This window comes from Pinus tabuliformis, chromosome 3_2, assembly GCF_031772625.1.
Source record: "Pinus tabuliformis cultivar Carrire ecotype Pingquan chromosome 3_2, CPIR1, whole genome shotgun sequence".
Lineage (NCBI taxonomy): Eukaryota > Viridiplantae > Streptophyta > Pinopsida > Pinales > Pinaceae > Pinus > Pinus tabuliformis.
In genome coordinates this window covers 1,065,844,703-1,065,862,657 of record NC_142302.1, presented here as the reverse complement: position 1 = coordinate 1,065,862,657, position 17,955 = coordinate 1,065,844,703, and positions in this window count along the sequence as shown.

Genomic DNA, 17,955 nt, shown 5'->3' with positions numbered 1-17,955 from the left:
GGAGTACCATCTGAGTCTAACAAGGTAATTATTAAAGAAAATAGCAAGGAGAAAGCATAAAGAAACACTTGCGGAGAAGAAGCACTAAAGAGAGTTATCATGGGGACATGGAGTAGACCATTGACCGACACAAAAAGAAGACATTACATGATGACTTAGAGGATTATAATATTGATCAAAGACCCTCTGGTAAGTGAATATAAGCAAAAAAGTTGATCTTTCATGAAGATGAAGCAGCAAGAAAGACAAATTGGCATTGCCAACTCATTGTGAAGTCCATGTCATCATTGTCAAGTTGTAACTTGTACAAGTTTCATCATAATGGTCAATGTGTGTCCATGTGTCATGCCCCATCAGCATGTGGAATGTAATGATGTATTTTCATGAAAATAAAAAGGTTAATCTGTGGAATTCCAAGAGTCATATTTGGATATAAATATTCACATAGTCATATATCGACGAAAGTCACATGAAGAAGTCCAAAAGTCGTATAGAGAAGTCCAAAGGTCATTTATAAGTTCAAGATTTGTTTAGAAGTCCAAAGGACATATTAGAAGTCCATGAGTCATGAGGGTAAACCAGGTGTGGAGGGAAGATGAAAGGTCATTCCTCTTGTTATAAAAGTAAACCGTCACAACTCAAGAAACGCCCTTTTGGAGGCTTAATCTTTGGAGATCTAGTCTTGGATTCTCTACTTGGCATAGGACAGAAAAATATTCCTTGGAGAAGCACAAAGGGATTTAATATTCCACTACTAGAACTAATGCCTCATCATTGTTACTATGTACTTGGATATTTAACCATATAATTGAAGCTCAATGAGGCAACACATTTTGATGCATGTATTGTGAATGTCTTAGGACTATTCTTTAGATGTTTTCTATATATATGTTTTTCTCATATGTACAAAGGAAATTGAACTATTTTGTTGGCCTTGGTGCTGATCTTGTTGAAGGTGGTTTGTATCTGGTTTAATGATCATTGTGTCTCTGTGAACTATTTTTTTAAACAACTAACAACTCTTGCTTTTCCCGTGTGTCTCTGTTAGGTTAGTACTATTACTTCCTTATAGGGGCTCACTTTTGTCTACCCCCAACTCGCCCCCCTCTGAAAGACTCCTTTTACACATTACAATCAGTGTTTCAAAATGTCAACTTACTCGCTTGTTCAAGAGTTATGTATATAATCTCTTATGTTATTCATTGAAACAAGACGAACCTTATAGTTATGGTGGTCGAATCGATAATTTGGATGGGGATCCTACTGCAAACAGTGTGAGGTCTAATTGAGACTTCAGAACATGGAGACCCCCCGTATGTTGGCTGATCCAGTAGGATATAGGAGGATTGATCTAGGAGGATTGATCTAGGTGGATCTCTCTAAAGTATCAGTGGCATGGTAAAAGGCTCAAAACTCAAAGTGGAAGAATCTGGGTTGGCTTATCTTTGGATCAAAGTTCTCTTCATCCCAATTCCAACGGTGTCAAAAACACTCAAATCCGAGTCGAGGTGACAAAGTTATAGCAATTCAAAGTTTGAGTTTGACTTGTCAAGGTGGCAAGAAGAAGATGACATGGAAAAGCTATAGTCGAATGAGGGCATGCCACATGGCAGATCCACTATGCCCCACATATCTCTTATCATTGAGAAGGAGGAGCACTTAAGGAAGAATCATCCCCTAGCATTCCTAGCTACGATTGCGATATCACATATCGAAGGATGGAGGAAGAACGGAAAGGTAAAGTGGCCCTGGCATGACTTTGTTACGATGAGACATCGCATATCGCGATTGAAGATCAAAGGAGGTTTTGAATTGACCCGGATAGGAATTTGTTGTGATGTAATATCACATATCGCAATCACAAATCGAGAGAGGTTTTGGATCGGTTGCGACAGGACTTCGTTGCGATGCGATACATATCTCATATCACAATCGCATAAAAGGGTTTGAATTTGCAAAGTGGTCTGCTGTAATCGACAATTGCGATTTGCGATAGGACTGTATGAACACGATATTTATAAATTGTATTCAATAAACCTAGTGGGTTCATGTTATACTGACCTAGGTCTATGTTATACAAACTTGGGTTTGTCCACCGATGGAAGGTGTCGATTGTGAGTTGTGATGGACTTCTGGATGCGGTATCTTTATGAACTGCATTTGATAAATCTGTCGAGTATATGTATCACCAATTGTGCAAAGTGTTGTTGTTTATACTTGGCCTGTCCGTCGATTGAACGAACATTGATTCTTTTTTAGAGCTGCCGGTTTGAGGCCTAAAAAAAAAATAGGTTATTGGATTTCTCTCTGATGGGTTTTTCTATGTTGAGGATGTAAAACACCGAGAGTTGTCTGCCGATAAGTATTTTTTCCAAGATGTACGCACGGTTAAAAGGGGTTTTCGCAATTTTTGTAATGTCAGTAGCCTTGTATCATACACGCCTGAGATCCTTGGTGTCACGACAACCCCACATGATAAACTTGCCATTTGTTTTTTAAACTACCCAATTATGAAGGATTTGGCCACACTAGCATATAAATATGATAATTTTGGTCTGAAGAAAGGGTAGAGAGAAGAGAGAAGCGTAAATTTGTAGAGAAACGCAATGGCACCTACCCCTGGCAAGTGTCTAGGACCTTATCTCAAAGATCAGAAGGTTCCAAGAAGGTTCAAGAAGTCCCGATTTTCGAATGAGGTGTTCGGATAGGTATTTTTGCACTATTTTTCGCCAGGAAGGTAGTGGTGTTGTCTGTTTCTAGAGTTGGGCTCTTCATTTTCTAGATATGGTCCAAATTGGAGGTATAAGGATGGTTATGTAGAAATTTTCTTATGATTCTTTCTTTTCATGCCACTTAATAAAAGAAGGCTTCCCCACTATTGAGCAGGGTCTGGAGATGTAGTCCAAAATGGATGAACTCCGTAATAAAATCTTTGTGTCATGATAATTTGTGATGGTGTCTCTTTCTCTTTATTTTTCATGCTTATCTTTTATGGTTTTTAAGTGTTGTAACTCATGTTAACTCTGATGCATCCATAAGTAGAAAAATCCATGATCAAGATGGTATCAGGGCAAGGCTTAAGTGATGCAAATTAAATGAGTGTGCTAACTAGAGATAGGCTTCAAAGGATGAGAATCTTAAAAAAATAAAGGAGACATGGTGAGTATTGAGGCTTATGGGTGAGAGATACGATAGAATTTCTGTTAGAGTGTGCGTGAATTACATAGTTGTGCGTGAATGATCAAGTGTGCAATCCTAGATTATGACAAGGGAATGCATGAGGCTTTCCTACGTATGTCCAAAATGGTGGATATTATGTATGCATCATTTGAGAGGTGCAAACAGGAGGAGACTAAAGGATTGGAGAGTGATATATCATCTACCTCTTCCAATTCTTTTCAATCATCACTTTCCTTGAATGGGGAAATTAACCAGAAACTTCAAAAGGATAACGTTGAATTAAGAAAGCTCCTGTGAAAAGAGAATGAGGAGAGGCAACAATTGCAAATTCATCTGTTAATAACAAATGAGGCCTTGGAAGAATTGAAGCATAGCGACCAAAGTCTTCAAGCAGAGCTCGCTGAGTTAAAAAGGCTCATACAACAAGAGAAATAGGAGGAACAATGACTACTACAACAATTACAAGCAAAGGAGGAAGCCTTGGAAAAGCTGCATCGCTATACATTTGAGGTAAATTCTTCCATGATGAAAATGATTCCTGATGTTGAATTTGTTGCTTTCAAAATTCATATGACAAGAATTGGCTCCAAACTATTGAAGAGAATGGGGTACGAAGGAAAAGGCTTGGGAATTAATGGCCAAGGCATTTTCAATCGCATCAAAGTAGTATAATTACCCTGTCGAATACGACTTGGGTATGTGAGGATGGAAACTGAGAAATGTGATATTACAGCCAACAAACCATCAATGATAGATGATGAGAAGCCCTCATCAGTTCTTTCCAACTCGACCGTGGAGATAAAATATGTCGAAATCCCTTCAGTTTCATCTTCACATAGTTTAATTTATGTTGGAAATGTGGAGATACCAATTTCAAGGACAAATGTGAGACTCCTTACTAGGACGAGGTATAAGGAAGAAGAACTTGGTGTTAAGAGCCAAGGGATAACTCAGCCATTAGAGGTTGAGCAAAGACCTCGATTCACAAGGATGGGGTGCACTGAAGGACAATGCTCAAAGATGTCAAAATCTTCCATGACATCGTTGAGACTATCAAGGAAAGAGTATGATGGGGGCACATCACGATCAACCTATGGTAGTATGCATAGCAAAGAGAGGGTTGAGGCTAGCAATTATTCCCATGATCATACCAGGGACCAATAGAAAAGGTATAATCATTCTTAGTATTTTAATGTTCATTTTGATTATAATCACATTGTTAATAATGGATGTAGATCATGGCATAGAAGGACTTGAAATTTTTGTGGATTGCATAACCATTTGTTTACTCAGTGTTGGAAGAGAATGATAACACAAAAAAGGTGAGGCGTAGAAGAGCCTCTGAACACGAGGAAAAGAAGAAGAAGATCAAGCAGATTTGGAAGGTGAAGACTCATTGTAGTGATTGCGACAGAGGTGATCATCAGAGATCCACATGTTGGAGGCTCCATACAGAGCAACATCACAAGCACAAGAGCATCCGAGCATGAATTAGGTGAAATAGTTGTTCGACCAGTGAACACGTCATAGGGAAGACAATCAATTCACTTTGACAAGTGATATATGATTCTTCTAGGTGTGGTAGAATGTCATGGCCTTATTTTTTCATATGTTGTATTTTAAATTCTAAAAGCGATTATGCGTTTTCCATCAATTGTTGCAACAAAAATGATGTTTGGACTTATTTTGTGTTGCTTTTTGAACTTTGAAAGTGATGATGTGTTTCCATCACTTGTTGAAGAAACAATAGTGTTTGGCCTTGTTTGTGTAAATCATGTGTTGGAGTGATGATGTGTTTTCCATCACTTGTTGAAGAAAAATTTATGTTTGGCCTTATCTTGATAGTTGGAGTATTGTTTCCATTTTTATGTTAACTTGACCACATACTATATGTTATAAACTCTTGGAAAGTATGAGATGCTTGGCTCATTTTGGTCATAGAGATAAACATGTATTTTTCATGATATTGTACTACAGGTTTGCAGCGGATGTTGGTGTCAACTCATCACTTATGGCTCCAAAGGACAGAGGTGAGGGAGAAGGAAGGTGACCTATGAGGACACTTGCGATGCATACAAAGTTAAGAGTAATTGTAGATTAATTAATGCTTTTGGAGGACAAAATGGTTCTCTTAGTGGGGACAATTGATCCATGAGGATCCAAGAGGATTGATCTAGGTGGATCTCTCTAAAGTACCAGTGGCTTTGTAAAAGGCTGAAAACTAAAAGTGGTAGAATCTGGGTAGGCTTAGCATCAGATCAAAGTGCTCATCATCTTGATTCCAATGGTCAGAACGAAACTCAAATCCGAGTCCAGATGACAAAGTTAGAATAATTCAAAGTTTGAGTTTGACTCGTCTAGGTGGCAAGAAGAAGATGACATCGAAAAGCTTCAACGAATGAGGGTATGCCACATGGCAGGTCCACTAGGCCCCACATATCACTTATCAGTGAAAAGTAGGAGTGCTTAAGGAAGAATCGGCCCTTGGCGTTCCCTGCTGCAACTGCATTATTGCATGTCACAGGCCAAAGTAGGAATAGAAAGGAAAATCAGCCCCAACAGGACTTTGTTGCGGTACGATATCGCATATCACGATCACATATCGGAGGAGGTTCTAAATCAGCCATGGTAGGACTCCGTTGTGATGAAATATCGCATATCACAATCGCAGATCGGGAGATGTTTTCAAGCAGACCCGATAGGACTTCGTTGCTATGTAATACATATCGACAATCGCATAAAAGGGTTTGTGTTTGTTAAGCGGTCCAATAGTAATAGTTGTGATTTGCAACAGGACTGTATGGAAACGATATTTATAAATTGTATTCAATAAACCTGACGAGTTTGTGTTATGCAGACTTGGGTCTGTCCACCGATGGAAGGCACCAATTGCGAGTTGTGGTGGACTTCCAGATACGGGATTTTTATGAACTGCATTTGATAAAGTTGTTGAGTCCATGTATCGTCAATTGCGTAGAGTGTTGTTGTTTAGAATTGGCCTGTCCGCCAATTGAACGAACGTCGATTCTTTGTTAGAGACGCCAGTTTGAGGCCTAAAAGAGAAATAGGTTTTTGGACTGCTCTCCAATGGGTTTTTCTGTGTTGAGGATGTAAAACACTGCGAACTGCCTGCCGATAAGTATTTCCGCCGAGATGTATGCACGATTAAAAGGGGTTTTCACTAGTTTTGTAATGTCGGTTGCCTTGTATCATATAGGCCCGAGATCGTTGGTCTCATGACAATCCTGCTTGATAAACTTGACAATTTTTTTTAAAATTGCCCGGTTATGAAGGATTCAGCCACACCAACATATAAATATGACTATTTGGGTCTGAAGAAAGTGGGAAGAGCAGATCGCAGCACAGGTTTGTAGAGAAGAACAGTGGTACATGCTCTTGGAAGGTGTCTGTTACCTTATGTCAGAGATAGGCTGTTGGATTGCTCTCCAATGGGTTTTTCTATGTTGACGATGTAAAACACTGAGAGTTGTCAGTGGATAAGTATTTCCGCCGAGATGTATGCACAATTAAAAGGGGTTTTCTCCATTTTTGTAATGTTAGTTTCCTTGTATCATACAGGTATGAGATCCTTCGTCTCATGACAACCCTGCTTGATAAACTTGCCAATTTTTTTTAAAACTACCTGGTTATGAAGGGTTCAGCCACACCAGCATATAAATATAACTATTTGGGTCTAAATAGAAGGGGAAGAGTAGAGAGCAATGCAGGTTTGTAGAGTAGAGAAGTGGCACCTGCCCCTGGCAGGTAGTCGGGACCTTATCTCAGAGATAAAAAGGTTCTGAGAAGGTTGCAGAAGGCTTGATTATCTGAATGGGGTGTTCAGATAGGCGTTTTTGCACTATTTTTTGTCAGGAAGGCAGTGGTGTTGTCTGTTTCTAGAGATAAGCTCTCCATTTTCCAATTATCTTCCAAATTGGAGGTATAAGGATGGTTATGTAGAAATGTGCTTGTACTTCTCTCTTTTCATGCCACCTATTAAAATAAGGCCTCTCCACTATTAAGTAGGGCCTGGAGATGTAGTCCAAATTAGATGAACTCCGTAATCAAATCTCTGTGTCATGATCTTTTGTGATGGTGTCTCTTTGTATTGATTTTTCATGCTTATGTTTTTATGGTTTTTAAGCGTTGTAACTCATGTTAACTTCAATGCATCCATAAGTGGAAAAATCTTGGATCAAGATGGTATCAGAGCAGGGCTTAAGTGATGCGAATTGCATGAGTGTGCTAACCAGAGATAGGCTTCAAAGGATGAACATATTAGAAAAAAAGGAGACAAGGAGAGTATTAAGGCTCATGGGTGAGAGGTACGATAGAATTTCTATTAGAGTGTGCGTGAATGACATAGTTGTGCATGAATGATTAAGCGTGCAATCATGGATTACGACAAGGGAATGCGTGAGGCTTTCCTACGTATGTCCAAAATGGTGGATATTATGTATGCATCATCTGAGAGACGCAAAGAGGAGGAGACTCAAAGATTGGAGAGCGATATATCATCTACCTCTTCTATTTATTTTCAGTCATTGCCTTCCTCGAATGGGGAAATTAACCATAGGCTTCAAGGGTAGAACGATGAATTAAGAAAGCTCATGTGAAAAGAGAATGAGGAGAGGTAGTGATTGCAACTTCAGCTGTGAAGCACATATCAGGCCCTGGAGGATTTGAAGCACAATGACCAGAGTCTTCATGGAGAACTCGATGAATTAAAAAGTCTCCTACAACAAGAGAAAGAGGAATAACATCTGCTACTACAGTAGTTGCAAGCAAAGGAGGAAGCCTTGGAAAATATGCAACGTTATCCATGTGAGGTAAATTATTTCATGCTGAAAATGATTCCTGATCCTGAATTTGCTACTTTTGAAAATGATACCAAATGAATTGGCTCCTAACTATTGAAGACAATGGGATATGAAGGAAAAGGCTTGGGAAATAATGGCCAAGGAATTTTCAATCCCATTAAAGAAGAATAATTACGTTGTGGAACAGGACTTGGGTATGTCAGGAGGGAAACTAAGAAATGCTCTATTACTGCCAGCGAACCATCAATGATAGATGATGAGAAGCCCTCATCATTTCTTTCCAACTCGAAATTGGAGGTAAAATATGTCGAAATACCTTCAGTTTCATATCCACATAGTTTAATTTTTGTTGGAAATGTGGAGATACAAATATCAGGGACAAATGTCAGACTCCTTACCAAGATGAGGTATAAGGAAGAAGAACTTGGTGTTAACAGCCAAGGGATAGCTCAATAATTGGAGGTTGTGTAAAGTCCTCGCTTCACAAGGTTTGGGTGCACTGGAGGACAATGCTCAAAGATTTCAAAACCTTCCATGACATTTTTAATACAATCGAGAAAATAGGATGATGGGGACACATCACCATCAAGCTATGTCAGTATGCACAACAGAGATAAGGCTGAGGTAAGCTCTTAATCTTGTGATCATACCAGAGACCGACATAAAAGATATAAGCAGACTCAATATTTTAATGTTCATTCCGATTACAATCACATTGTTAATAATGTATGTAGATCATGGCATAGAAGGACTTGGAATTTTTGTGGATTGCATAACCATTTATTTGTTGAGTGCTGGAAGATAATTACAACACAAAAAAAAGGTGAGGCATAGAAGAACCTCTAAACATCAGGTAAAGGATAAGAATATCAAGCAGATCTAGAAGGTGAAGGCTCATTGTAGTCATTGCGAAAGAGGTGGCCATTACAGAGCCACATGTTGGAGGCTCCATCCATAGCAACATCACAAGGACAAGAGCATGTGAGCATGAACTAGGTGAAACAGTTGTTCAACAAGTGAACATGCCACAGGGAAGATGATCCATTCACTTTGATAAGTGAGGTATGGTTTTTCTAGGTGTGGTAGAATGTCATGGCATTATTTTTTCATATGTTTCATTTTAAATAGTAAAAGTGATAATGTGTTTTCCGTCACTTGCTGCAGCAACAATGATGCTTGGAATTATTTTATGTTTCTTTTTGAACTGTGAAAGTGATGATGTGTTTCCATCACTTGTTGAAGCAACAATAGTGTTTGGCCTTGTTTGTGTAAATCATGTGTTGCAATGATGATGTGTTTTCCATCACTTGTTGAAGCAACAATGATGTTTGACCTTGTCTTGATAACTGGAGTATTGTTTCCATTTTTATGTAAAGTTGACCACATAGTATATGTTATAAAATCATGGAAAGTGTGGGATGGTTGGCTCATTTTGGTCATACAGCTAAACATTAAGTTTGCAAGATATTGTACTACAATTTTGCAGAGGATGCAGTTGTTGGCTCATCGCTTATGGCTACGAAGGAAAAAGGTGAAAGAGAAGGAAGGATGAATTGTTAGGAAACTTGTGGTGTTGACAGAGTATAGAGTAATTGCATATTAATTAATGCTTTTGGAGGAAAAAAATATTCTCCTAGTGGGGACGATTGATCCAGGAGGATTGATCTAGGAGGATCCAGGTGGATCTCTCTAAAGTACCAGTGGCATGGTAAAAGACTCAAAACTCAAAGTGGTAGAATATGGGTAGGTTTAGTAGTTGATCGAAGTGATCATCATCGTAAATCCAACAAAATGGAAAACACTCAAATCTGAGTCTAGATGAAAAAGTTAGAGCAAGTTAAAATTTGAGTTTGACTTGTCCAAGTGGAAAGAAAAATATGACATGGCAAAGCTTCAACAAATGAGGGTGCACCACGTGGTAGTTCCACTGGGCCCTGCATATTGCTTATCGACGAAAAGGATGAGTGCTTAAGGAAGAATCATCCCTTGGTGTTCCTGGCTACGATTGTGATATCACATATCACAAGCCGTTGGAAGAACAGAAAGGTAAATTGGCCCCGACAAGACTTTTTTACGATGTGATATCGCATATCACAATCGCATATAGGAGGATGTTCTAAATCAGCCCCGAAAGTACATAGTTGCGATGCGATATCGTATATCACAATCGCATATTGGGAGAGGTTTTGGATCAACCCTAACAAGACTTCGTTGCGATGTGATACATATCACATATCGTAATCGCATAAAAGGGTTTGTGTTTACAAAGCGGTCCGACTACAATCATTGATTGTGATTTGTGACAAGACTGCCCGGATGTGATATTTATAAGTTGTATTAAATAAACCCAGTCGGTTCGTGTTGTGAAGACTTGGGTCTGTCCACCGATGGAAACTGCCGATTACGAATTGTGATGGACAGCCAGATGCAGTCTTTTTATGAGCTACATTTGATAAAGTCATCAGCATCATGTATCGCTAATTGTGAAAAGTGTTGTTTTTTAGACTTGCCCTATCCGCCGATAGAATGAACACCGATTCTTTGATAGAGCCATCAGTTTAAGGCCTAAAACAGAAATAGGTTGTTGGACTGCTCTCCGATGGGTTTTTGTATGTTGAGGATGTAAAACAATGAGAGTTGTCCACTGATAAGTATTTACATTGAGTTGTATGCATGGTTAAAAGGGTTTTCACCATGTTTGGAAGTTCAATTGCCTTGTATCATATAGGTCCAAGATCCTTGGTCTCACGACAATCCAGCTTCATAAACTTGCCATTTGTTTTTAAAACTACCTAGTTATGAAGGATTCAGCCACACCAGCATATAAATATGACTATTTAGGTCTGAGGAAAGGGGGCAGAGTAGAGAGCAATGCAGGTTTGTAGAGCAGAGCAGAGGCACCTACTCCTGGCAAGTGGCGGGGACCTTATTGAAGGGCTCAAAATGTTTTGAGAAGGCTACAAAATGCCTGATTATCTGAATGGGGTGTTCAGATAGGCGTTTTTGCACTATTTTTCGCCAGGGAGGTAGTGGTGTTGTATGTTTCTAGAGATGGGCTCTCTATTTTCTAGATATGTTCCAGATTGGACGTATAAGGATTGCTATGTAGAAATCCTCTTGTACTTTTATATTTTCATGCAACTTAATAAAATAAGGCATCCCCACTATTGAGAAGGGCTCAAAGATGTAGTCCAAATTGGATAACTCCATATCAAATCTTTGTGTCATGATATTTTTTAACAATGTTTCTTTGTCTTCAGTTTTCATGTTTATGTTTTTATGGTTTTTAGGCATTGTAACTTATGTTAACTTCGATGCATCCATAAGAATTAAAATCCTGGATCATTGGTGATGTCCAACACCATCAACAAGGTATTTTTTGGTGAGGGGAAACAAAAATAAGGTTACCAACTTAATGAGAACTAAAACCTAAAAATGAGAACTCTAGCCAAAAAAACTAGAAAAACATGAAAAAGACCTGAAAACAAAACGTTTTGATGCTGGAACAAAATTTTTCTTTCCTTTTTTTGAGGTAAATTTTCAACTTTCTTAAAAATGGAAGTAAAAACCATTTTTTTGCACAAAAAACATGCAAAATTCCCTTTGAAACCAAAAGTGTTGATGTAACTTGATGTTAAAATTTCATCTCTTTTGGGTTGCAACTTATTGCATCAATGCTTTTCTTTTGGGTTAAAATTTCATTTTGTTAATAATCACATTAAAAACTAAAATATTTGTGCAATAAACACAAAAAAACACACCAAAATATGGCATCATCATTTTTTTGCTAAAGTTCCAACATGTGTTAGCGTTGGCATTAAAAATAAAATATCATGACTCCAAAATCCATTAAAATCACAATAGTTTCAACAATATGATGAAGATAAAATATCACGACTCCAAGAAAGTTAAAAATCCCAACAATTTCCAACCATGGCATTCAAGATAAATATCATGAATCTGAAAAAAAGTTAAAAATTTGGCATTTTTAAACCATGGCATTAAAGATAAAATATCATGACTCTAAAAAACTTAAAACTTCAACATTTTTCAGCCATGGAATTAAAATAAATATCATGGCTATAACAAACCTTAGATTTTCAACATGTTTTGAGATCAAATATCATGACTAAATTAAACCTTAATAATAAATACCTAAATCAAAAGGTCTTTCTACCAAATGCTAAAAATATAGTTCTTCTAAAATCTTAGCCTAAAACAACTTGGCACATTGCAACAAAAAATTAAAAGTCAAACATTAAATTGACACGTAGTGGGGGCATGCTTGATGCATTATAATGAAATCCTAAAAATTCAACCATCAAGTCAAGACATAGTGGAGGTGAACTTGATTCCTTGTAACGAAAACTAAAAAATCAGCTCTCAAATTGACATATATTGGAGTCGAGTTGCTAGTTGAACATCGACACAACCTCTATAGCAAGACATAAATTAATAAATTAATAAAATAAAAAAACCAAACAAAAGAACAAAAAAATCATAACCCAAAAATAATAAAGAGTCAAAAATAGTCCAAAAGGTCTTGGATAGTAGGTGATTGGTTGCTTTGTTAATTAACTCCTTGATGTGAAGTTATCGATTCAATTCTTTGCCCTAACTAGGGTGATATATTGGGCATGATGAAGATGTAGTTCCGCAGAGGTTAAAAAAAAAACATTTAAAAATAAAAGTTAGAAATGAAAAATAACACATATATATAACCAAAATAAAAAATGAATAAATAAATAGCATAATTTAATAACAGAGATGCATTACATGGTAGATTTTGATGAAGGATTAATCAAGGAGGGCAATGAGGAGGGGTTGGAGGAGTTGAGGGTGTGGGAGGGGTGGCTAGGGTTCTAGCTACCGCCTCCCTAGTTTGTGCCTTTGTTGGTTCTTCTTTGTCTTTTCGAGTTGTCGTGGCTCTTTCGCTTGTTCTTGTTGCTAACAATTTGTGTATTGGGTTGGCTTTTGCTAGGCCATTTTTTGTTGACTCGTGTTGTTACTATTGTCGCTTTTGCTATATATTTTAGCTAGAGTCATATCTCCTTCTTGCAACTACTTTCCTCATCACTTTGACGAGTTGTCTTCTAGCTTATGGCTGCCTTGATGCTCGCTTGGAATTAGGGCGTTGCCACATTTTTCTTTGGATTCCTGTTGTCAGTTTCTCCTACCTCTGCAAATGGCCTATGGCATCCACTTTCTTAAGGCTTATGTTTTTGTTGAAGTGGTTATTGGCTCTTGTTTGGGCTCAAGGCCCTGCTCTATTACCGTGATTTCCGTGATGGACTACATGTGCGGGTCTATGCATCCTGTTGTCCTGTTTTTTAGTGGCTTCTCCTAGTGTTGATGTTGTCAGGGGTCTCCATCGTTAGGTAATGTGTCGCCTTTGGTGTGGCTCTCTTGTCGTCTTTGTCTTGGACTTGGTAACTGATGGAGAAAGGTTGAAGTGGATCTCCTACTGCTTTTGACTTTAGCGTCGTGCGCCTTTTCTCTTTTTTTTGTGGTTCATCGCATTGTTGATGTGTTTTTGTCACAACTTCTTTAGGTATATCTTGGCTATTTGGGCAGCTTGTGCCTAGGATTTGTCTAAAATTTGAGCCAGTTTTTATGTCGGCTTCTTGGATTTCTATTTCGCCCTGTGGCCTTTTTTCGAGTGGGCGTTCGAGCTAATGTATGTAATGTCCTTGGGCATCTGCACAATATAATTTTGTCTTTGAATAAAATATTAATTTTTTTTCTTGGAGAAAAAATAAGCATAATCAAAAAAATAACCCATTAACAATGAAAATTTAAACATAAAAAAGTAAGAAAAAAATCATTGAAAAAAGACCAAATAAATAAAAAGATGAAAATATAAAATTTTAATATATATATTAAAATGATCTGAAAGGATCTGCCATATTTGTGAGAATAGGAGCATCGAGGATGAAAACCACTTCCTCTTAGAGTGCCCTGCATACAACCACATTAGATCTCAATTTCACAACCTTTGTTACAATACTGACCTTCCTAGCCTTTTACAATGCCAAAATTATAGTGAACTCGGGAGGCTTCTCTCCAAGCTTTTTGAGCATAGGAATAAAATATTAAATCAAAATAAATAATTTGTCTTTTTAGGTCCGATAGATCATTATTTGGTCTCAGTGGACGTTAACCATCATCATCATCATATATATATATATATATATATATATATATATAGATAGATAGATATAATTAAAAAATAATAAAAAAATTAAATTTATATTAAAATATAGATTTAAAAGATACATAGATATAAAACAATAAAAATAATCATTAAAAATATATATATATTAAAAAACATAAAAATAAATAAAACGTAAAAAAGACGAGGTCTGTACCCCAGCAGCGCCATCAGGGTAGTGAGCAGGACGGGCTACTCCTACCACATTGTTAGTGTGATTAGAGCGTTGTGTTGATTATGAGAATTGACCCATGACCCAGGCATCGTGCCAAAGGGTTGTCGCTAGGGTAGCCAGGGCGGCCCATGTTGTAGGGGGGCTCAATTATAGGAATCAACCCCTCGGCCTGACATGGTGCCAGAGGGCCACCACTGGGTAGTTGGAGTGGCATGCCATTCGTGTGGCCCTGTCAACAACCTTTTAGGGGCACAACCAAGGGAGGGACCCATGTATCTATTTTTTAAATTTTTTTATATTTCCTTTTAAATTTGTAAACGTTTGTAGAATTATTTTGATGTATATTTTCATGTTTTTCAAAACACTTATTTATTTATTTTCATTTCATTTTTGAATTAATAATTCTATTTTAATTGTTTTTTTTTTCTAAATTTATATTTTGACTAAAAAAATTGTAATTTTTGTATTCAGGCTTCTTTGATCCATAATGAATTAAGTAAAGTCTTTCGGTAGAAGTCACATAAGAGAAATTTTTGGCTGACGCATTTTAGACCAACAAGTGTGGTTCATCATCAGGACCAGATGAAGAGGCAGACCATGGCAAAGGCTTAAATAGAGAGCAATGTAGAGACATAATTTCAAGTAATGACTATATTTGAATAATAATATTTAAATTATGATATGAATTTTATTAATATATTAAAAACAAATATTATTAAGTAACAACTATATTAAATGGCTAGTTTTTGAAAAATAATATTTAAATTAATTTATTAAAACCAAATATTACTAGTTTTTGAAAAATAATATTTAATTAGTGATATTATTTTATTAATTTATTAAAAATATTAATAAGTAATGGTTATATTAAACGGCTAGTTTTTGAAAAATAACATTTAAATTATGATATTAGTTTATCAAAAACAAATATTAATAAGTAACCGTTATATTAAACAACTAGTTTTTGAAAAATAATATTAAAAAGAAAAAATCAAACTCTAAACAAGGAGGGAAGTCAAAAATTATAAAAGGAGTCAAGACCCTAATCATCGTAAATTGAGGGAGGCCCTAGAAATTCTAAATAGACCCAATAATTTGAATAGAGATGTTGGTTGGAATATTAGTAGAAGTTGGGTCCCTCTCCTATCCTCCTAGTTTTTTACGCTTCTTTTTGGGATTTATCTTCTTTATTTGTTTATCTATGTAGATATTGGCGTCCTTTTTATAGTATTTATTGATGATTTATTCTCCATTAGAGTTTATTTTCTTGATCCTTCATGCTTTTTTATGTATTTTATCATCCTATTCATTCTTAACTCCTTTTAGTATTTTTTATTTGTTTAAAAAGCCTCAACCCCATATTTTATTGTTGACCATGATTTATTTATTGATTACTTTTCTTTGTGTGTATATATATATATATATATATATTTCTTTTGACATGTGTATATTTTTATTTTACTTTATTTATTTTTCCGTTAATTATTTTTAATTTGGTTTATTTTATTTCAATTAGATATTTTATTTATTAAATGATCTTGCCTTGATTAGGGTCTTGACTCCTTTATAACTTTTGAATTCCCTGCTTGTTTAGAGTTCGACTTTTCTCATTTTTATTTATTAATTATATTTTTTTTAAAAACTAGATGTTTAATATAGCAGTTACGCATTAATATTTTTTTTTAATATACTAATAAACTAATATCATAATTTAAATATTAATTTTCAAAAATTAGTAATATTTGGTTTCAATAAATTAATTAAAATATTGTTTTTCAAAAACTAGTCTTTTAATATAACATTACTTATCAATATTTTTAATAAATTAATAAATTAATATTATTATTTAAATATTATTTTTCAAAAAATAGTAATATTTGGTTTTAATAAATTAATTTAAATATTATTTTTAAAAAACTAACCGTTTAATATAGTCGTTACTTAATAATATTTGTATTTAATATATTAATAAATTGATATCATAATTTAAATATTATTGTTCAAATATAGTTGTTACCTGAAATTGTGTCTTTACATTGCTCTCTGTTTAACCCTTTGCCATGGTCTGCGTCTTCATCTAGTCTTGATCATGAACCACACTTGTTGGTTTGAAATGCACCGGCCAAACCTTTCTCTTATGTGATTTATACTGAAAGACTTTGCTTAAATTATTATTTTTATTTTAATATTCCTAAACAATTAATATTTTTTAATTATGATTGTGATTGTTATTTTTTAATTTATATTATAATATTATTTTTTAAAATTATATATATTCAAGTTTGTTTTATTTTCCTCCTTGTAATCAATTAAATTATGTTTTGTTTGTTGTGTTTTTTTCCTAATTTATTTAATCTTTTTTCTAATTTGTTTTGTTTTTAAGTTTTTAATTTCTCAACATTTTTTTTTAATTGTTTAATATTTTCTAATTTTAATAAAAACAAAAATTCTCTTTCCTTTTTTTATAGATTTTAACTAAATTCTATTGTTCTATTTATTATTTATTGGTTAATTTAATGTTTTTTTTTTCAATCTTTTTAAAATGTTTTTAATTGTTTCTTTTAAATTTGTTTTCAATTTACTTTATTTTAAACTAAATATTTTTATTTTCTTTAATTTTTTTTTAAAGATTTAAGTTTTTTATTTTGTTATTTTTATTTAAACTTTTATGTGAATCATTATTTTTGGAAAAACCACCAAATATTTTCAATTTTGGAGATAAACTTCATAAAATTTGCTATTGTTTCAAACTTTCATGTTCATTTTTTTCCATAGAAATCATTTATTTGACATGTCACTTTTAGCGAAAAATCCTAACATATGTATTTTTCTAATTACGTCTCTATGCAAAATGTGTTTTTTTTAATCAATAATTTAAAATTAATTCTTTTAGTGATAACTATTTTATGTGTATTCAAGTTATTATTAATGATACACAAATCAATAAAAAATCCTAACTTCAAAATATTATTATTACTACATTTTTTAACTTTCCAAATGATCCAGGTGGATGTTGGTGGCCATCCACCTATCCCATTTGGACCCCCACAACTATCTCTTTCAGTCTTTTCAGTTTCCTAAATTGCAGCACAGTTTACTATTTTTAGCAGTTTTTCGGGTCCTGAACTTCCGGAGCCGTTTTGAGGCCCTAAACGACGTTTTTTTGGGAATCTGGGGCAACATGAGCCCACGGACCTTGCCTCCCAAAGTGGTAGTTCTCGGATAGATCTTTCTAGCGAGCTATTGTACGCGTCAAACGGAGATCGTATGCCAAAGTTATGACCCCGGGAAATTGATGTACCAATTTACCCAAATGGGGCCCACAATTTGGCGTTCCATCTTCTAGGGTTAGGTTTTGGAATGTTAAGGGTTTTCCATTGTTTCTCAACAATAAATAGGCCTTCGAGCCTCATTGTAACACAGTTCAGAACAGTTCAGAGGCATGTAGCCACCACATCTCTTCTCAGAGATAAGCTACCATCGCCCTAGCTAGTTTATTTCCATTACTGTTTGTAAGCATATTTCAGTATCTTCCATTAATGAAATGAAGTATTATTTCCGCTGCATCT